The following is a 22,931-nucleotide window of genomic DNA, read 5'->3' on the forward strand; positions in this document are numbered from 1 at the left end:
GCTCACTCTACTTTCTCCCTCATCTCCTTTCTTCTAGTTGTTACTGATCTTTGAAATCTTAGAAACAGCTTCCTGTTGTTATTATTGCTAGTATCTTTTAATGATTTCTGTCAGAAAAGCAAGATATGCATCGTTCACAAAACAGGAAAATGCAAATTAAAAGTAGAATTGAATTCCTCTACACACTCAGAAGATTGCCAAACATCAAAACTCTGACAGTATCAAATGTCTGCAAGCATTATGGACCCACAGGAACTCCCAGACCCAAAGTGGGACAATGACTTTGGAAAAGTTTGGTCTCATCTAGTAAAATTTAACATATGCTTTCTTACGACCTAGAAATTCCACCTTTGTGTATTGACCCCAGGGAAATGTGGGCACCTGAGACTGAGATTGCGTACTCAAGAATAACCACAATGAATATGCCCACCCACATTAGCCTAATATTGAATAATGTACATGATCATCGCTATGGTTTGGATCAGAAATGTCTCCCAAAGACCCCATCCCACAGCACTAGTGGGAGGTGGTGGAATGTTTAAGAAGTAAAGCCCAACAGGAAGTCTTAGGTCATTGAGGGTGCTCCCCTGGAGGGGACAGTGGGACCCTGGTCTCTTCTCTCTTGTTCACTTCCTGGCCATGAGGTGAACAGGATTCCCTGGCCATGATGTATTGTGTTCCCATGTGCCCAAAGCAATGGGGCCAATCAGTCATGGACTGGAACCTCTGAAATGTTATGCCAAACTTAACTTTTCCCTTTTCAAAATTGATTATCTCAAATATTTATTATAGTAACAAAAAGCTGACTAACACAACCATTAAAAGTAGAATGGATAAATAAATTAGAGTATATTCATACAGTGGAATGCCATGGAACACAATAAACAAACTGCTTACCACAGACAACGATGCAGACACTTTGCACAAACATAAGCCCAGGTGGAAGCAACAAGACACAGAAGCATGTAAGCAGAACTGCACACAATAACCAACTAAATCCCACCCCACACTGAACTCCAGTCTTCTATACCTAGCTGTCCACCTACCTGTCCACTTGGATCTCAAACTCAACATCTGCTATTGAAATTGCTGATCTTTCCCTTCAGAGACTGTTCCTCCCATATCTTGGCTAGTGGAAATTCCACCCTTCTAGTTGCTCCAGCCAAATACCTGAAGTCATCTTTTCCTTCCACACCTCATATCTAACTTTAATTTCTACTGGCTCCACTTCAAAACATATCCAAAATCTGGCTGACTCCACAGCTGCGCACTGGTCCCAGCCACAGTCATCTCTGACCACATCAGTTCAACAGTGCTTTGGGGGCTCCCTGACTCCCCTAACACCAACAAGACTTTCTGATCCAGTGTGTTCTGGCCTCAAATATGCCATGTGTGGTCCTGCTTCAGGACCTCACCACTCTCTCACATTGGATGTGACTTACTTACTTGCTTACTATTTCCCCAGCCTACCACCACTCCTAAAACATGAGAGCAGGGATGCTTTGTTTGGTGCACAGCCATATACCTAGTACCCAGAACACTTCCTGGCATACAGCATGCCCTTCTTTTAGATCTTCTCCCTGGCCAAGGTCAGAGCCATTGCCTTGCCAGCATGTCCAGCATCTTCTAGTAGCCACCTGGAGCAAGACCCCTGCAGGTCCACTGAGTCAGACCTAGGCACCAAGCTGCTGACCCAAAAGTCTAAGCCCCACCCTCAGCTCCACAGAGGCTGAGACCTTATGTAGGGACAAGTTAGCACAGTGGTCCTCCCCCTGCAGTGGTAGCCTTGCATCCATGAATAGTTCAAGAGTTACCACAAGAACCACCCAGCCAGGAATTGAGCAAGAGACCAAGGCCAGAGAGTTGCACAACAGGGACACAAACTGGGCCTAGCAGACCCCACGGTACACATCTGCTGACAGATGAGTGCACCTTTCCCAAGTGAAGTGAAATACCGCTTTACATATCACAAGCTATTGGAGTTAATTATTTCAAGTCATCATTTTATATGATATATTTTATCTTGCATTATCTCTAAAGATATTTTATTCTGTTTTGTGTTCATATTTATAGCAATTAATATAACTCGTATGGTTAAATTGTTTAACAAAGGGGTGTCTGGTTGCTCAGTGCTGGGATAGCTGCACCTAGACTTTCCTATTCCTGGGGCCAATTCCCGAGTCTCACTTCACCTGAGTCTAATCTTTCTTGAGCAATGGAAGGTCTGGTACTTGCACCCCACACCAGCTGAGCAAGTCCTCAACTTGCCACATGGTTGTTTTTGTAGATCTCACATGCAGAGCAGGCAGCTGGCTTGGTGGTCACCTAAGTGGAAAAGCAGGGCCAGGCCAGAGGAAACCCTGGCCAGTGGACTTCATCTGTCTCTAAGCTATCTCACCACTGCCAGATCCTGATGAGGACCTTTGCTCACAGTGACACTGAATTGTCAGGTCACACAACTCAGTTAATGATGACTGTTTAACAACTTGATGGTAAAGCTGCAGGAAGCAGATCCCCTCTAGAAGTCAGTGTGAGCAGCTGGAGTACCCTGTAGCAGCCACAAGTCTCAAAGCACGGCTTTTGCAATGGAGAAAAGTGGGCAACCTGGCTCTTTTCTGATACATGATCATCCCAAGGAGGGAAACCACGGGAGATTTCCCTCTCCAGGAGCCGAAGGGTAATCACAGAGCAAAGGCTGGGTGGGCTATGATGCCAGAGAGGCCAGGCAGGGGCCCATGCCCACAGCTAGCTGGGTACCAGGAGGGCCATAGGGCCAGGAAATGCAAAAGGCACAGGGCAAGAATGTAGCTTTCAAACCACTGCTGCTCAGTCACCCTGCCTGGTGGGTTCAAAGCCCTCATTTACAGTGGTGGATTACTCAAATCACACAATAAGACACATCCCATGGATGTCTAATGTGCATGAGGGTGGGGACTCTGAGGGAGTGAGATAGACAGGGTTCCTGTCCTGGGTAGCATTGAAAGTGGAGAGAAAGGTTGGGAGCAGCCCAGAGCAGGAAGTGCAGCTCAAGTTCGGGGCCTTAGGGACACCACCTGCTATCAACCAAGCGGTCAGGGAGCAGAGTACTGGAGAGGCAGGGCCTGCCCATGTGGGGAATGGCCCAGGCAGAGAGGGTAAGGAGTTCCCACAGGAGTGAGGAGCATGGTGCCCAGAGAGATCAAGGGACAGGCAGCAGGGCCCCATGAGCCGAGGGCAAGGGTGCCAAGGGCTGGCGGGGCAAGGTCAGCCAAGCCCTGGTACAGGGCTGCAGACCATACCAGGTGCTGCCAAGTTCATCCCTATTCATCCTGGGAGGAAGTGGGGCTGGCCCAGGAAACTGCTGGGAATGGGAAGAATAAGCCTGGGCCCCTGCGCCTGCTCCACAGCTCCCTACCTTGCTGATAAGCCCAGAGCAGGAGACTCTTGGGACCAGAAATGAGGTTCCCTGATGCATGTATTGCATGTATTGCATGTATTGGGGCTGGAGAGGGGACAGGCAAAACAGAGCCCTAAGCATGGGATCCAGTGTGGTAGCTTGGGTTTTACTTTTGGTCAAGTTATGTACACACCCCTGAGGATACCTCTGGTCCACACTGAGCAGCTGAGCCAGCATCATTTGCCTTGTGATCACAGCACATGCACAGCACCTCTCCATCAGCAGGCATGGCTGGAGCAGAGCAAGTCAGACAAGGAGTCTGGAGTCTGCTGGGGCTTGAGGTCCTGTCTGAGCCCAGGGTGGCTCTGCCCTTCCAGGGGGCCCAGGCCCTGTCCTTCTTGGTTCCCTCTTGTGGCTATTGGGACAATGCCCACAGTGCCTGCCAGATACATGTAAGGCCAAGGGCACACTTTCAGGATTTCATGCCAGTAAGAGTGGTGGCTGGAGAGCACATCCCTGCTGACGATGAGTCCTCTGCATCCCCAGGCTCCTCCAAGCACACTTTACAGCCTCAGACTCAGGTACAGCTACCAGGAGCTCAAGGCCACCTTCAAACTCAGCTTTAAAAAATGACACAGGGGATTTATCTCAGTGGTTCCACTGCCTGCCTCAAAAGCACAAGGACCTGAGTTCTATCCCCAGTACCAAAAAAAAATTTTTAATAAAAAAATACAAAATGACACAGATTCTAAATCCTCAACTATGTAATGTGTGTGCTTTACTTTTCTTGGGCTTACCATTCTACCTTCCTTTCTTCTTCCTCCTCCTTCTCCTCCTCCTCTTCTTCTTCTCCTTCTTCTCCTTCTTTTTTTCTTCTTCTCCTCCTCCTCCTCCTTCTTCTTCTTTTTCTTAAGAAGTTAAACCTTGTTCCAAAAGAATCAATAGCTGCTACATAGCTAAACCCAACATGGTTACACAAGCCTGTAATCCCAAGTGGGAGACTGAGGCAGGAGGATCTCAAGTTCAAGTCCAGCCTGGGCAACTTAGTGAGACCCTGTCAAAATTTTAAAGGTGGGGGAAGGATGAGGATGTTGCTCAGTGTGAAGGCCCTGGGTTGAATTCCTAGTACAATAAAATAAAAAAAGAAAGATGGGAGAGAGGGAGAGAAGGAGAAAGGGAGGGGAGGGAAGGGAGAAAGGAAGAAAAGAAAATGAAAGAAAGAAAGAAGGAAAGAAGGAAAGAAAGAAAGGAAGGAAGGAAGGAAGGAAAGAAAGAAGAAAGAAAAAGGAAAGAAAGAGAAGTTACACATCTAGAACCAGCCAATGTTGACATAAATAAAAAAGAAGCCCAGGGCAGAGCAAACCAAACACAGAGAATGTGGAAAGCAAGAGGATTGTGTCATCCAGTCACGTTGTGCCCAAACACAAGTGACCCCCTCAGGAGGCCAGGGAGGCTGGCCAGACCCTCCCTTCACAGACCTGCAGGGAAGACACCAAGGGCAGCCAGGCCAGCAAGGGCAGGTGGGAGCAAGGCTGGCCTGGTCCGCAGCACAGGGAGCCCTGTCAGCTGAAACACCAGCCACAAGCTTGAGGGCATCTACCCGTGACGGGGTCTGCAAGTGCAGAGCCGAGATAGAAGCTGAGCTGGCAGAGACAGCGATGCAGGCTGAGGAGCCCCAGGTAAGGGGACAGACAGCAGGGTCATTTACATTTCCCTGGCCCAGGAATTCTGTCCTCTCTTTGTAATTACTATGTTCTGTAAATTCTTCTGGTAAGCTACCAGGAACCTATCAGGGAAGAAGATCAAAGGGAGCAGCACTGGTGTAGGGCACTTGGAATGAAGCTGGCAGCCTTGTTAGACCAGGTTTTGAGAGCATTCACGCTGAACTTCAGACCCAAGCTGTCTGAAAACACCCATTCTTACAAGACAATTTGACTTTTGCTGCTCCATCACAAGTCCTGACACATCAGAGATGTAATTAATTGTGGAAACAGTCACCATCCTATAAAACCCGAGAACATGCTTTTGAGGTGGCTTGAATGTGGTCTCCTCAGTTGTAGTTGTAATAAGTCCTCAATTTTTCTCTGTTCTCTGCCAGGTTGATTTCTATCTCCCAGGGCAAATCCTTTGTGGAAAGAGGAAGGATGTCCATTAATTACATTCCTTAACCAGCCCTTTCCTACCTGTTCCCCATGCCTGGCTTGCACACTGGCTTCCCCAGTGCCACCCCCCCACAGCAGGGCCAGTGTGAGGAGAGGTGGGTACAGCAGGCTGGAGACCCCCTCAGAGACTGCTCCACCCTGCTCCCCACACCATGGGGCTCTGGACCTGGGCATTGCCACACACAGCTCAACCACATGAGCATCGCTTCCTCCACCCCTCATCCTATCCTCCACCAGAAGCACACAGCTTCATACCCTGAAGTCCAACCTGAACCTCATGTGGTCCTGACTCCACCCCAGGCTGTCCCTGACCCCTAAAAGGTGTGACTAAGTGAAGGTAGAATCCTGTGCACCCTGAGCCTCAGCCTCCATGGGGACCCTGTGGACAGCTTCAAGAACAGATGCTTAATTTTAATTCTCACAGTGCTGGGAACTGAAGTCAGGTTCTGGTCAGAGCTCCCTTGCTGTCTCATAGATGGACGCCATCGGGCTGAGTGCTCACATGACAAAAGAAACAGCAGAAGTAAGCTCTCTGGTGTCTCTTCTTACAGGGACACTACAGCCATATGGGACCCCTAACCTCATGACCTTGTCTCTAGCTAATCACCTCCATAAGGGCCCACCTGCCAGTACTGTCACTCTGGGAGTCAGTCTTAGTCATTTTTCTGTCTTAGTCACTGGGGTACAACACCTGCTGAGTAAACCCTTTCCTGCCTGGCTGTGAAGCAAACTGCAAGACAAGAATAAGGCTTCCTAGACTTCTCAATACAAACCATCAAGGCAAGAAGAGCTTGGAGTGACATATTCCGAGCCCTAAAAGAAAACAGTCCCCAACCCAGATTGATGTACCCTGCAAAACTATCTTTCAAAATGGATGAAGAAATAAGATACTTTCATGACAAAGAGCACCTTAGGAACTTCATGAACACCAAACCAGCACTCCAAAAAATTTTGCACAATATCCTAGGAACAGACAATGAGGATCACAATCCCAGGAAGCAAAGCAGAAAGAACCCATTGGGTGGGACAAGAAATTAAATATAAAGGGTGAGAACCCAACAAAAAGAAAAAGTCATGGCAATAACAAGTCAATACGTTTCAGTTATAAGCATCAATGTTAATGGTCTCAATTCACCAATCAAAAGAAATAGACTGGCAGAATGGGTAAAGAAGCAAAGTCCAACAATATGCTGTACACAAGAAACACACTAATTCAAAAGGAAACTCATAGACTGAAAGTTAAAGGGTGGAAAACAATACTCCATGTGACAGGAATTCAAAAAAAAGCAGGAGTAGCTATCCTCTTGGCAGATGAAGGAGATTTCAAACCAACACTGATTAAGAGAGATGAAGAAGGACACTACATCCTTGTAAAGGGAAGAATCCAAGAGGAAGAGATGACAATCATAAATATCTATGCACCAAACACTAGTGCACCCAACTATATAAAACAAATACTAATGGACATGAAAAATCATATATGCACTAATACAATTGTAGAGGGGGACCTCAACACCCCACTGTCACAAATAGATAGATCAACTAGACTAAAAATAAGTAAGGAAATACTAGAACTCAATCGAACTCTTGAACAAATGAACTTAACAGATGTTTACAGAGTCTTCCACCCCACAAAATCAGAATACACATTCTTCTCAGCTGCACATGGGTCATTCTCCAAAATAGACCACATACTCATGCATAGAACATGTTTAAGTAAGTGTAAAGGAATTGAAGTTATCCCCTGTATATTATCAGACCATAGTGCGACGAAATTGGAGATCCATAGTAAAAGAAACTCAAAAAATTTCATAAACATGTGGAAATTGAACAACACACTTCTGAATAACCAATGGGTCACAGAGAAAATTAAAGAAGCAATCAGACAGTTCCTTCAATTAAATGACAATGACAATACAACATATCAGAATCTATGGGACACAATGAAAGCAGTCTTATGAGGGAAATTCATCGCAGTGAATGCACATATTAGGGAAACAGAGTGTGCCCAATTAAACAACCTGATGCTGAACCTCAAGCTTCTAGAAAAAGAAGAGCAGGACAAACCCAAAGCTCATACAAGGGAGGAAATTATAAAGATCAGAGCAGAAATCAGTGCAATGGAGACTAAGAGAATGATACAAAAAATCAATGAAGCCAAGAGTTGGTTCTTCAAAAGAATAAACAAAATTGACAAACCCTTAGCCAACCTTATCAGAAAAATGAAAGAAAATGCCCAAATCCATGCAATTAGGAATGAAAAGGATGAAATTACAACACACCCAGCAGAAATCCAGAGGATCATCAATACCTACTTCCAGAACCTATATGCCAATAAGATGGAAAACACAGAAGAAATGGACAGATTCCTAGATACATATGAATTACCAAACTTGAATGAAGAAGACCTAAAAATTCTAAACAACCCAATATCAACCAAGGAAATTGAAAACATAATTAAAAACTTATCAACTAAGAAGAGTCTGGGTCCTGATGGCTTCACCACTGAATTCTACACGACATTAAGAGAGGAACTACTGCCAATACTGTTTAAACTCTTCAGTGAAATTGAAAAGGAAGCAATACTCCCGAATTCATTCCTGGAAGCAAGCATCACCTTGATTCCCAAAACAGAGAAAGACCCAACTGAAAAAGAGAACTATAGGCCAATCTCACGAATGAACATAGATGCAAAAATCCTTAATAAGACACTGGCAAACAGAATGCAGAAGATCATCAAGAAGATCTACACCCTGATCAAGTGGGTTTCACCCAGGGATGCAGGGATGGTTCAACATATGCAAATCAATCAATGTAATACACTATATCAATAGAACCAAGGACAAAAGCCATGTGATTATCCCCATAGATGCAGAAAAAGCATTTGACAAAATCCAACATGCACTTATGACAAAAACCCTACAAAAAATTGAAATAGATGGTCTCTACCTCAAACTGATAAAAGCCATCAATGAAAACCCAACCACCAGTATCATACTAAGTGGCCAAAAACTGAAATCCTTCACACTAAAATCAGGAACAAGACAATGATGTCCACTATCACCACTCTTGTTCAATATAGTTTTGGAAACATTAGCCATGGGATTTAGACAAAAAAAAGAAATGAAAGGAGTAAAGATAGGAAATGAAGAAGTCAAATTGTCATTATTTGCAGATGACATGATACTCTATATGGAAGACCCCAAGAACTCCACCAAAAGTCTTCTAGACTTCATAACCAAATTCAGCAAAGTGGCAGTATACAAGGTCCACACACAAAACTCAATAGCTTTCCTCTAAACAAATAACAGACTCACTGAGAGAGAAATGGGGTAAATAATTCCTTTCACAATAGCATCCAAAAAAACTGAAATACCTAGGAAACAACCTAATAATAGAAATCAAAGACCTCTTCTCTGAAAACTATGGCACTCTGAAAAGAGAGATTGAAGATGATATCAGAAAATGGACAGACATCCCCTGTTCCTGGGTAGGAAGGATCAACATAGCGAAAATGGCCATACTTCCAAAACTTCTATATAGATTCAATGCAATTCCAATTGAGATCCCAGCAGCATACTTCACAGACTTTGAGAAAACAATCCAAAAATTCATTTGGAACAAGAAGAGACCCAGAATAGCAAAAGCAATTTTAGGTAACAGAGACATGGCAGGGGGTATCACAATCCCCAACTTGAAACTATACTACAAAGCTACTGTGATAAAAACAGCATGGTACTGGCAAAGAAACAGACCTGAGGACCAGTGGAACAGATTAGAAGATGCAGAAACAACACTAGACACACTCAGCCACCTCATCTTCGGTAAAGAAGCCAAACACCCTCACTGGAAGAAAGATAGCCTCCTTAATAAATGGTGCTTGAAAAATTGGGTTTCAACTTGCCAGAAGTTAAAACTAGACCTATATCTCTCACCATGCACTAAACTAAAATCAAAATGGATTAAAGATCTAAATATTAAAATAGAAACACTGAACCAGCTGGAACAGAGGTTAGTTAGAACTCTTGAAGACATCAGTGTAAGAAAAGATTTTATGAACAAAACCTCAGTTGCCCATGAACTAGCATAAACAATCAACAAGTGGAATCTCTTCTTATTAAAAAGCTTCTGCACAGCAAGAGAAACCACCAGCAGTGTGAAGAGGCTACCCACAATGTGGGGAAAAATCTTCACCTGCTATTCCTCAAACAAAGGTCTACTATCTCAAATCCATAAAGAATTTAAAAAGTCAGACCTCCCAAATTTAAAGATCCAATCCGAAAAAGGGCATCTGAAATGAACAGACATTTCTCACACAAAGAAGTAGAAATAGCAAATAAATATATGAAAAAATGTTCGACAGCACTGGTCATTCAAGAGATACAAATGAAAACAATGCTGAGATTTCACCTCACTCCAGAAAGAATGGCTGTTATCATGAAATCAACCAATAACAAATGCTGGTGGGGCTGTGGGGAAAGAGGAACCCTGCTCCACTGCTGGTGGGAGTGTAGACTGGTGCAACCACTGTGGAAATCAGTATGGAGATACCTCAAAGAACTAGGACTGGAAGTACCATTTGACCCCGCTATTCCACTGCTGGGGATCTTCCCCAAAGAATTAAAAGAATCACACCACAGTGATATATGTGCACCTATGTTCATAGCAGTACAATTTGTAATAGCTAAAACTTGGAAACAGCCCAAATGCCCATCAACTGAAGACTGGATAAAGAAAATGTGGGTTTTTTTATAAAATGGAGTACTACTTAGTCATAAAAAATGAGAAATTAGAGACATTTCTAGTTAAATGGGTGCACGTTGAGGTGATACTCTTAAGTGAAATAAATAGGACACACATGTATAAATAGTAAATAGTTTCCTAGTGTGAGAAACTGAAAGTGTAAATAAGGACTAAAAGGTATAATAGATAATGTGAAATAGGAAGAAAAGGGGCAAAGGGGAAGGGTAAGTGGGAGGGGTAGGGGAAAGGTAAGAAGGGAATGGAATTAATATGAGAAAATGGAAAAATGGAAACAAAGTGTTTGTAAATAGGGAGGGATGGAGGGTTGAAGGGAGGGCAGGGGACGGGGGAAAAATAAGAACCAAGAAAGATTATGTAAAGGTGCAAATTTCCAATGATGAATGTCATTATATTGTATACCTAAAATATACCAGTGATTAGAATGAATAATTCATAATGCAAAATAGGAAGGAAAGGTCCAAAAGGGTAGGGGTAGTGGGAGGTTTAGGGGAAAGGAAAGAAAGGAAAGGAAAGAAAGGAAAGGAAAAATTATGAAAAATTGAAGAAATGGAAACAAAGTCTATGTAAATAGGGAAGGGTAGAAGGGTGAAGGGAGGGCTAGGAATGAGGAAAAAAGAAGAACCATGATGCATCATGTAAAGGTACAAGTTCCCAATAAGAAGTGTAAATGTGTTTTGTACCCAAAATGTACCAATAAAATAATTTTTTTTAAAAAAAAGAGAGAGAGAATAAGGCTTCCCAGGCTAGCTGACCCTCCAGGGAAGCCGAGCAGTTCAGGTAAGCCATCTGTATTGGCCAGTTTTCCATTACTGTACGATGTACCTGAGATAAATCAGCTTACAGAGAGGAAAGGCTTTTGGCTCAGACTTTTCAGTCCACACCCCTGGGCCCTGTTGCTTCAAGCCTGAGGCAATGCAGCTCCTCATAGTGCAAACACTTAGCAGAGGGGCCAGCTCACTTCACGGTGGCTGGGAAGAAGGGCCAGGATCTCTGCTTCCCCTTCAAGGTGCACCCCAGAAACCAGTAGGCCTCACAGTTGTCTGAACCTAGAAGAAATACAAACTGGTTTTCTATATGCACAATTCTATCACCAAATGTATAGAGTTTTTCCCACACCAGCCAGTTCTTCAAATTTTAGTGGACACTGTGTGTCCTGCAATTTAACTCAGTCCTGATGCTAACTGTCCAGAGTTCATTCAGGCCCCATGGCTGGCTCCCAAGACTGCCCCTAAACATCAGAGGCCACCTGCAAGTTCCATAGTTGTCACCTGCAACCTCTAACCAAACACAAATAAATGCCACCCATGTTCAATAATCCACTAGAATGGCTCACAGAACTTAGAAAAAGTTACTTGCCATTGACAGTTAATCAAAAGGAGTCAATTCAGAAACAGCCTGAGGGAAACAGTGCATGGGGCAAATTGGGGTTGGCTTCCCCACCCTCTCCAGGTGCTCCCTCTCGTCACCTCCGCATGTCACCAGCCAAGAAGCTCTCTAAGCCCCTTATTTAGGATCCTGGATCCTCCATTGCACAGGAATGACTGATTACCTTGCTGGCCATTGGTGATTACTCCAGCCCTTCTCCCCATCCCAGGGGGCGGTAAGTGAGGCCTGAAGTTTGGATCCTTGTCACTTGGTTGCTTCCTCTGGCAGCCAACCCCACCCTCCAAAACTGACTTCATTAATATAAAGCCAGGTGTTGTCAAAAGGGGCTTGTGATGAGCCAGGAGTGGTGGCACGAGTTTGTAACTCCTGGTACTTGGGAGTTTGAGGCAGGAAGATCACAAGTTCAGGCAACACAGCAAGACCTTGTCTCCAGAAAAAGAAAAAGGAAAACAAAGGGCTTATTATGAAGAGCAAAAAAGTATTTTCTCACCCCTCCCACTCCATGAACAAAGATCAATATACATTATTATTTCACCAGATCACAAAGGTGCAATTACAAATGTCTGGGAGAGAGAACCTGAGTACATTACTGTATTAGTCAGCTTTCCATTGCTGTGACTAAATACCTGAGAACATAAACCTACAGGAGGAAGGATGTATTTCAGCTCATGGTTTCAGAGGTCTTAGTCTGTAGTTGGCCGGCACCACAAAACATCAAGAGCACATGGTGGCACAGAGTAGCCTACCTCATGGTAGATAGGAGGCAGAGACAGAGGATGGGGCCAACGTCCCACCATACTCTCCAGGAGCACACCCCAATGACCCACTTCCTCCAATGGGGCCCCAACTCTGGCAGTTTCCACCCCATAGCACCACCATCTCATGAGTCTCCAGGGGACAATCCAGACCCCAACTATAACAACTAGCTGGAGTCAGGCACTCACACCTGGTCCAACCAGCCAGTCAGGGAGGGGAGCAGATAGAGGTCCTGTGGCTGGGGACACTCCTTAAATATGAGGGGACCACCAGCACAGCATCCCAAGCTGCCCATTTTCCAGAAAGACCTGAAGCAGTCTGAGATGATCTCAAACCAACACAATTCGGCTCCATCCCCTTGGGAGCTGTATTGTCCTGATGTTGCTACAAAGCCCCCTAGACAGACTTAACTGGGCCCAGAGAAAGGTGTTAGTCAGCTTTTTGTTACTATGACAGATGCCTGAAAAAAATCAACTTGCAAAGTGAAAAGGTCTATTTTGACTTGCAGTTTTTGGAAGTTTTGGTCCCAGACCAATTATTGCTTGGGCCTATGGAAGCTCAGTACATCTTAGCAGAAGCTGCTGGTGGAGGAGGCCTGTTTACCTCATGGCCAGGGGGGAAGGAGGAGCATGGTCCCACTGTCCCCTTCAAGGACACCCTCAGTGACCTAAGACTTCTCCTCAGCCCCTACCTCTTAAAGTTTCCACCACCTTTCAATAGCACCAACTTAAGAACAAGCCATGGCACATCATGGGCTTTTGGGGGACATACAAGATCCAAACTCTTGCAAAGGGGACACAAAGTTGACCAGGAGCAAAGGAAGGACCTTGAAGTAAGAGACAGAAATGCAGACCTTTTTATCTCACGTATTAGAACTCTTCTGATGGACTGAAGTCCATGGAAGAAAAGAAAAGACCAAAGGCTCCACAAGGGGCTCTCGCCTTGAAGGAAAGGAGAGGCTGGGGCGTGCACTGGGCTTAGGACCTGTAAGAAGGTTGAGGAGCCCTGCAGAGAGAGGCTCCTTAGACCTGAGCAGGAGAGGGGCAGAAGTGCAGAGAAGCTATTCTGTTATCAGCAGGTGTGAGAGGGGTATGCACTGGCAGGGAGGTCAAGCTGGAGGTGGAGCCACCAGGCTGCACAAGGCCCCTAATCAGTGTCACCATGTGACAGGATCAGGCACCACACGGTGCCCTTGGAAATGGGACCAATTCCTTGAGTTGAGTAAGACCCCAGACAGCCAAGGGCGCAGCAGTCCTCACCCAGAGAAAGCAGAGCTGAAAATACTCCTGATAAGGTAGTGGCCATTGGAAAACTCAGATGGTAACACTTGCACCTTTCCAGAGAATCAGACATGGTGCTCACCCTCCAAGCACCTGTCACTGAAATCACCTACCTCCTTGCTGTCTCCTGCTCTCCATTTACGGAGCCAAGTCTCAATAATCCCTTACAGAGGTGTCAAGGCAGGGGTTGGATTAAAGGTTATTTCTTCCTAGGAAATGTGTTGTTGAACAGGTAGAAACCAAAGAGAAGACCCTCCTGGGGAGGGCTTTTAGGACTTAGAAAACAAAGAGGCCAGAGCAGCATCACCCAGAGGAAGTAGACTAGACTCTGACCAGTCACAGAGTCACAGAAAGTACATCCAGGGTGCTCTCTAATGTCACCAACCCACCAGCTCTCAGAGGCCTTCCCCAGCACCTGCCCCAACCCCTCCAGCAGGGATGATGCAGGGCTCTTCCAGGAGCCAGCACTCGTATGCACATTGCTATCTTTCTTGCCCTTCCCGCAGGCAGAAACCTGTGTTGCTGTTTATCTATCAGTAAAATGGATAAAATAATATCAGTCTCACCAGGGTGTTATTTAGACTTATTTATTAATGCTGGCGATATACTCAGAACCCTCAAGATTACATCAATAGATTACTAGGAAAATTATACCATCCTATTGCTATGGAGATGGTTCCATTCTCTCGACTCCTCCCCAGAGCCCCACTGAAACATCCGGCTCGGAGGGTGGGGGGAGCCATGCCGCACCAGTCTGGGCATTAACACTAACAATGGTGATAATTAAATTACACAGAGAGGAAGCCATGAAATATGTATGGGAGAGAAATGGAGTTGATTCATTTAGGCAAATGGGCACGTTTTCCCATTAGAAATGGCTCCCCAGAGCCTGTGGCTGGCTCTCCACAGCACTAATTTCTTTAGACGAGGTGGAGGATGTCCAGGTTCTAATAGGGGACTAAGTCAGGGACAGGAGAAGGCTGAGAGCCAAATACAATCTTCCTGGCAGCATGTTCACTGCCAGGGCGGCTCCCTGCAGAAGCACCCCACCTCTGACTTTGCCCACTCTGACCAGCAGCTACCTAACTTTCTGGTTTACTCTTCTGTAATGCAAAAGTCCCACTGGGGATAACCCAGGATGACTCTAGGGTTGGGAGAAAGAGCCCCAGGACCACACTTCTGACAGTGTCCTCCCCAAGACTGCTTAGGGCAGGACTGAGGTCAGGAAGGACACAGCGCCAGGCTGACTCCTGCAGCAGCAGCCACCACACTGGACATGGGCACCTGCTGCCCCTCGACTGGCTCTCCTGGGGAGGGTGGCTGGCTGTCCCTACGCCTCAGCTCCTTTTTGTGGCTATGGTCTCAGAGTCTCCAGTATCCAAAAGGATCTCAGGAAAGCCTTCTCCAGGACCTGTCATATTGCAGGGTATGAGTGTAAATCCCTAAAGTAAGAGCAAGAACAAGTAGACATCAGGAGACTCAGAACATTTAATGAGTACTGAGCACCCTCTCATTTACTCTACAGGAGCCCCTCAAGGTAGGCTTGCCTCTCTGCCCACTTCACAGATGAAGAAACTGAGACAGAGCTGAGACCCTCACCATGGCAATGGGGTGTCAATAGAGTAAGATTTGCACCCAGGTCTGTCCTCTCTTCCAGGAAGCATGATGCTCTCATGGAGAGATGCAACAGCTTGGATCTTGAATACCCTCAAAGTCACATGTAGGGAGGCTTGGTGCAAAGCCCATGGTCCTATGGAAAAGAGGTAGGGTCTGTAGGAGGTGGGCCCTACTGGGGAGAAGTTAGGTCATGGGGGTGTGCACTTGGGGGAATTTGGGGACCCTGCCCATTTCCTCTCTCTCTTTCACTTTCTCTCTCTCTCTCTCTCTCTCTCTCTCTCTCTCTCTCTCTCTCTCTCTCTCATTGCTTCTGAGTCACTATGAAGTGAGCAGCCTCCTGCACCACTCACTTTACCATGATGTGCTGTGCCACACAGGCCCAAACCAGCAGGCTGTGAACGAGGACTGTGCGCAAAAATGACTCTTTCCTCCCTTTAACTTGATTATCTCAGGGGGTTTGTTACAGTTGTAAGAAGCTGCCTAACACCATGTCCTTGGGTCAGTCCCAGCCATGAGCCTATCTGTGTGTTCTGGTGTTGGGTACAGGGCACGGCCCTGGCTGTCCTTACCACATCTCTCAGCTCCTCTGCTTGGGTAACACTTGCCCCACTCCACCCTCTCATGATCAAAGTGACCTGTTCCCTTTCTATGGGGTCAGTTAGGCCCTCCTGGGAGGCAGGAGCAACAGCAGTCAAAACAGCTCTCAGGGTCATAAAACCCAATTGCAACAGCCTGAGTTCATCTTAGGCTGTGTTAGGTCTCTCTGGAAAAGACAGGCAGAGCTGTTTCCCAGCTGGGTGTGCCAAAAACAGCTCCTGAGGTCCTGGAGGACAGTGTGCCCAAATCCCAGGGCAGGGAAGGAGCCCAGATCTCACTGACATGCACTGTACCAGGCCTGTAAATACTCACCCCTGTGGGCTGAGGGGCTCAGGGAGGAGCCCTTGCCAGAGAGCCACCTGGGCTGCTGCCAAGCACCCCTCTGAGGGCCCAAAGGGTGTCCTTTACCTGGGCGGTGGCAGCCTAGGCCTGGCCCTGACATCACGCTGGATGACTGCAAATTTACAGTGAGGTCTGTGTTACCTCCAGACCTGGAGCTCCTAGAAGGCAGGGACCAAGCCTCCCACCTTAGCCCTACAAAGGGGCATAGAAGCTCTGCCTGATTCCAAAGCCCAGCCTCTCCCTCCCTAGCCCCACAGGCTTAGAAGGCTCTTAGACCCTCTACAGGGACACTTGGCCCTCCTTTCTATGGCTATGGCTATAGGATTAACAAGTAGGAAGGCTGTGAAGCTCACCCAGTAATCCGGCCACTCAACACCATTCCTCCACCCACTGCGGTGTGTCACGCATTGTTCTAGGCCTGGAGGAGACTCAGGTCAAAACAAATCAAAACCCTAGCCCTCACAAAACTGTTCATGTTCTAGTGAGGGATGAGAAACAAAGACATCTCCATGGGATGGAGGTATGTTTTGTGGTAGGCACTTGGAAAGATGCTGGGGCTAAGGCCTGAACTGAATGGGCAACAAGGGAGGCAATGCCAAGGAAGCAACAGTGTGTGCCAAGCCCCTGAGGCACAGCCTGCCCTATGTGTCCAGACAGGTGGGTATCTTAGTCACTTTCTTCTCTCGAAACACAATACATGACACAGCAAGTTAACAGAGGAAAGGCTTATTTAGCTCACAGTTTGTAAAGGTTTCAGTCCATAGTCATTTGGCTCAAAGGAAGAGCAGCATGGCAGAGGGGAAACAGCTCATGACATGGAGGCAGTAATCAGAGAGAGATCAAGGGGGGAGGCAGGAAGACAGACCCTGCCATGTCACGCCCCCAGTGATTGCCTCCTCTTACCAGGCTCCACCTCCCAACATCACACTCGGCTATAAACCCAGCAGTGGACTAATCCACTGATGGGATTACACACCCCATGATTATCACACTCCATGATCCAATCACCTCTGCAAAGCCCTACCTATGAGTGCATGAGGTTTTGGGGGGACATCTAGATATAAACCCTAACAGTGGGAGATACTTTGGTTGAACTCCCACTCAATCCAGATGAGGGCCAGTACTTGCCAGCTTACCTGTACAGTACAGTTACCTGGCCCTGAAGTCCCACAACCACCTGCCAAGGATTAGCCCCATTTTGCTATTGAGAAAACTGTGACTCAGACACCTTAGTCGGCTTACTAAATGTCACATGCTAGCATGTGTGATTTACTCTACTTCTTGAGCCTTTGCTTACATGCCCCCTGCCCCAGTGCTATAATCCTGCCCTCTGCATTCAGGTTGGGAATGTCTCCAAATGCCAGTGTGTCCCCAGCCTTTCAGGAAGTGGGGCCTAATGGGAGGAAGTTAGGTCATTGGGAGCATGGCCTTGGAACAGATGTGGAGACCCCAATCCTTCCTCTCCCTTTTGACCACCTGGCTGGTGTACAGTGAGCAGCTTTCCTCCACCAGAAGCTCTTGCCATGAATGCTATGCCACCATGGGCCCATGCAGCAGAACCAAGTGACAACAGACTGGCACTGCTCACACTGAGCCTCCTTTCAAGCAGTCCATCTCAGGTGTTTGTCTCATCAACAGAAAGCTGGGTACCAGGTCACCTCACCATGGACTTGTCCAGCAGGCCTTGGGTTGCTACTCTTAACAGAAACACCAAGATGCACACTTGGTATGGCCTCAGTGTGGCAGCCTCCTGACACATGCTAGCAGGAGAAGCAGTCTGCCTGGGCAGGTACTGGCCTCAGGGCTCCTTTCAGAGAAGCTTGAGCCAAGGCAGCCTTAGGTGAAGCCTCGGGCAAGCAGAGAAGTGACCCTAGTCAATATCCATTTGCCCACTCCAGGCCCAGTACTGGCATCTTGGTTGATAGGCAGGGCTGCATCCCCCCATTCTGTTTCCAAAGGTGCCTTTATCCACACCTGGGCTTCCCCATCCCTGTGGGGAGTCGGCAGGAAAGACATGGGCCCCACCAGGCCTGCCTCTACCCCTCTCTCCAGTGCCCTTTCCCTTGCTTCACCCTGTGGGTCCAGGCATACTGGGCTACTGCTGACTCCCCACAGGGGGCCTTAGTCAAGTGCTGAGTGTGCTGTCCCTGTGCCAAGAAGGCTCTGCATGGCCACTCCTGCTCCTGAGACAGCTCAAATGCTGCCTCCCCAGGGTCCCCCTACCTCAGGGTCTGGCAGTCCCCCGGCGCCACCACTACCCCCATCTACACCCTGCCCACTACAAAGTGGCTATGTGATGCTTCACACGACCTTGTCCAGAACTGGCCCCAGATGGTGTACCTGCCACACTCTGGTCCAGAAAGCCACCAGTAGGCCCTCGAGAAAGTGTCTGGGGACAGAATTGAGCCCCCTTTACACATCTCCAGCAAAGTGTTTGCTTTTTCTGAGAGTGCTGCAAATCCATTTCCCTGACAGTGATGGGAATGGGTATTGTCAGTGGTGGGAGAGCACATTATGAATGATTTCACTTGAGTCCATTTTTAAAAGGAGGAAATCAATACCCTCTTCCCGGCACCGGCTGCTCCCCTCACCTGACCTCTCTGCTCAGGCTAAGCGGCTCCTGCAGCCACCCTCTCTCCTCCTCCTTCCTTCCCAGAAGAGGCTGGCCCTTTCTTGGAACCAAAGGCCGAGCCTCAGGGAAACGAGGCCTCTTTTCCAGGGAAAGCACTGAGTAAGGGCTGAGAGGCCCACACTGGTCCTGTGGGCAGAGGAACCAGATCCCTGGGGAGGGGCTGTGCTGGAAGAGCCTTCCAGGACTCTGGAAGTGGACCCAGTCACGCCTGCCACACATGTGATTTGTGAAACTCATGGGGACACCAGGACATTATTGCCAAGATGTGTGCTAAGATCCCCACCCACCTCAGAAGCACAGGGATTCCCAGGGACACATAGCTTACACGGGGTAAAGTCAATGTCAACAGGGCTGCCTGCTATAGCTGCCTGGGCAAGTACAGGCCCCAGAGCCGTGCCACCAGGGATTAAAGTCCTCTCATCCACCAGCTCTGCGGATGCAGACAAGTGGCTTAACATTCACAAACCTCTCTGCCTTCACCTTCAAAAGCTCTTCACCTTCACCAGCTCTAGTTCAGGGGCTGGGGATTTAGCTCGGTGGTTCCGGCTCCTGCCTCGAAAGTGCAAGGTCCCGAGTTCGATCCCTGGTACCAAAAAAAAAGCAGCTCTAGTTCAGCTTCCTGGATGCAGTAATGTGGGGCGGCCCAGGAAGGTCTGAGCCAGTATCATGCCACAAAGGAGTCAACTCACCACAGCTCCCGCCCCTCCATCAGATCTGGCTGTGTTCTCAGAGGGGGTGATTTGTCCACTTGCCGGGGCCAGCAGTAGCAAAGTATTCCTGGACCCACAGGGTGAAGGCAGAGGCAAGGAGGCACCTTTGTCCAAGGTGTCCTGGGCCTCATTGCTCCTGCAAGGACACAGGCACCTTGATGACAGCAGTAGGATTCATCAGATTGGCCTCGGATTCATGTTAAAAATAAGTGGTGAGAGTTCTTTTTACTTTATTCACTCTCTCTCATCCCATAGCCAGGCCATTTGGTATTTCCTTCTGCTTTGGACACATCTCCACCATCAAGATTTTGCAAAAAAGAGGTCAGTGCCACACATGGAGACCTGGGTCCCAACTACACCACTATCCAGCTGCGTGACATCGTCCCCAGAGCCTCATTTCACCTTTGTGTAAAGTGAAAGGACTGAGCTTCATGAGTCTCAGAAACCAAGTTCCACCAGGGCTCTCAGACCCCATCTGCTTGGTCACTCAGCACCCAGGAATTAGGGGGTTGTGGGCAGCCAGAGCCTCATCCCTCAGGTAGCACCTGAACATGCTGTCAGACCTGGCCCTACAGCCCCAGCCCTTCCTGTCTTGTGTTTCTGTGAACTCTCTAGCATCAGGCCTGAGGTGCAGACATGGACGGAGCCACCACTGTGCTGCAGCCAGGTTGGCAGGACACAGCATCACCAGGCTGTACCCATAGGAGAGTGTCAGGTTGCAGCCTACAGCAGCTGTGGCAGCTACTCAAGTGGAATATGTGAGACAACACAAAGCCCTATGGAAGTCTCAACTTGCCTATCACCAGCAAATAGTCAACAAGGGGAGACACACCCAGTTGCCTCAGAAGAAATTCGAGGGTCCAGCAACCAGCAGACCCCTAAAAACCCTTCCCTCAGAGCTGGAGCAGGCATGTGAGGGCCAGGCCTGCACCCCACAGTGCTGGACAAATGCTCCCCCACACTCACAGGCCTTGGCTTTGCTTTCAGCCCAAGTCCTCCTGCCCTCCACCGCTATGCGCCCAGGCCCACCCTTTGCCCACCGCCCCTCAAGGAACAGCTCCTGCTTCTTACAAAGCAAACTGCAAGGTCCCAGTAGACTTTTGCCGTCTGCTTGTTTCTGGAACTCTGCAGATACCACACTCCCCAGATGCCCAAGTCTGTCACATAAAATGACATTTTATTTGTACAAAACAAATGCACACCCTCCTGTTGTTTTTTTGTCTCCTCCAGACTACTTGTAATACCTGGTTCAATGCTATATAGATAGTTGTGACACTGAATTATTTAGGGATCATGACAAGGGCCAAAAGTCTGTATGTGTTCAGTGCAGATAAAATTTTCTTTAGCAAATATTTTCCCTCTGAGGTTGGCTAAATCCACAGATGTGGAAACTACAGCTATGGAGCTGTGTTATGTTGCAAGCATTTTGTCATGTCAATTCATGTGCTCGAGACCTGTTTATTGACTGCATAGCACCCCAAGTGAGAACTGACATCTTCCCTCTGGACCCGTGAGTCCAGAGAAGGCTGAGCCTGGGCGTGTTCTGGGAGGCTTGTGGAATGGGATGAAAGAATTCATCAGCGCCCACCTCATACCAACATGATAATAGCATTGCATTTTCTCTTTATATTTAAAGAAACCTTTGTCTCTAATGGGAAATATACAAAAACACAAAAAGAAATTTAAGAAAAGATGAAAAATAAATAACTCATAAACCTACTGTCATAAAACTGCTTATCTTGGCTTACTTCTTCCAGTTTTTTTCTAAATATAACTTCTGTGTGTTTACAAAGCAAAATTGCAAGAATAAGGTGTGATTTTGTAGCCTGTTTTTTGTATTTGGATTTCCATGGCAAGCATTTTCTCATGTTAATTCATAAATTTAAACAAGCTCTTAATGGCTGCCATAACTTAGATAACCATTGCCCTAGTGTGGACACTAATTAGTTGCTAATTGGGGGACCACATAAAGAAAGCCTCAGGGCCTCTCTCTGGGGCAGAATCCTGGTCTTCACATCCAGTGCCTCCTGGGCATGGGTCTCTGCCCATCTTGGCCTCTGGAGGAGAATCAGGAATTGGCCTCCTCAGTCTCCTGGACCCTCAGGTCCTGGCCCTGCTGGGTGAGGCCTGAGCACCTACCGTTCCACCCTGGCAGTTCTCAAATGGCCCCTGAAAGGCCCACCAGTTGCTCCTGGTTACTAGGAGGCACTTTCCAGACTGGCACCCAACACACCAGAGCAAGAAGAGGGACAGGAAAAGTCCAGGAGTGTGCGTGTGTGTGTGTGTGTGTGTGTGTGTGTGTGTGTGTGTATGTGGGGGGGGGCACGGAGGGAGAGAGAGAGGAGGCTTGGCCATGGTCAAATGTGATGACTGACCCAATGACCTCATGGAGGAGGGTGCACTATCACAGGTGGCAGAGATGTCCCCAAGGTGGCTCCTGAGGGCCTGCCAGACCTCTGGCTGGGAGGGAGCCCTACTGCCTGGGGCTTGCACAGCCCTTCCTGAGAGCAAAGGCAGGAGCAGCTGTTCAGGTACATCAGCTTGCTGCTCAGGACAAGGCTCCTCCCAGGGTACGGGGAGAGAGGTTTCTCCTCATCTCTGCCCCTCAGCTGGCTGCTCCCTACCCCGTACAGCTGCCCTCAACTCTTCTTCACGGTAGCCTTTCTATCAGCCTCTCAGCTCCCCAACTCCACCTCCAGGAACCTGCCTTACCCAGCTCTGTCTACAGCGACCTGGGGTACAGATAAGCACCGCAATCATGGAAGGCCCACCCTGCAGCAGCATGGGGCTCAAGGGCCAGCACCAGGAGTGGGTGCACACATAACAGCCCACCACGATGGTGCTCAGCATAAGGGCAGGGCTGGAGAGGGCTCTGCCCAGCAGGTCCCCCAGCTCTGTGACAGCTTGCCTGGGCCTCAGAGGACTTGGCCACCGGGGCTATCTCCAAAGGGGACCTGAGTTTAAGGGGAAGAAAAACGGCAAAGGGAGCAAATGCCAGAGAGGAACTGGTGGAGCCCAAGTGCCAGCATCTAAGGGATGTTCCCTGTAATCCCTGAGTACCCTGGAAGGCTGGGAGCACAGAGGGAAAGGGCACAGAGGGTTAGAGGAGCAAAGTAGCAAACCCTGAGTAGTCTCCAGGCTATGGGAGGGCTGGCAGCCGCTGCACGGGCTATTCAGCAGTGGTGAACCCCTAAACCAAGGCCACCTCCCATGAAGCCATACCCACAGCTGCTCAAGGAGGAAACACAAAGGCCAGGCCCTCTCAGCCCACCCAGGGATGCCACTGGCCTCCACTCCAGCCCAGTGCTC

General features: G+C 47.9%; 1 long non-coding RNA gene across 1 annotated transcript in view; it reads right to left on the minus strand.

Moving 5' to 3' along the window:
- Positions 1–22,931, minus strand: part of LOC101717575 (uncharacterized) — a 150,993-nt gene that overhangs the window by 47,042 nt on the left and 81,020 nt on the right. The window lies entirely within an intron of this gene.

Source organism: Heterocephalus glaber, unplaced genomic scaffold (genome assembly GCF_053883595.1).
Source record: "Heterocephalus glaber isolate CG9 unplaced genomic scaffold, H.glaber_assembly_v1.0 deba00000347, whole genome shotgun sequence".
NCBI lineage: Eukaryota > Metazoa > Chordata > Mammalia > Rodentia > Bathyergidae > Heterocephalus > Heterocephalus glaber.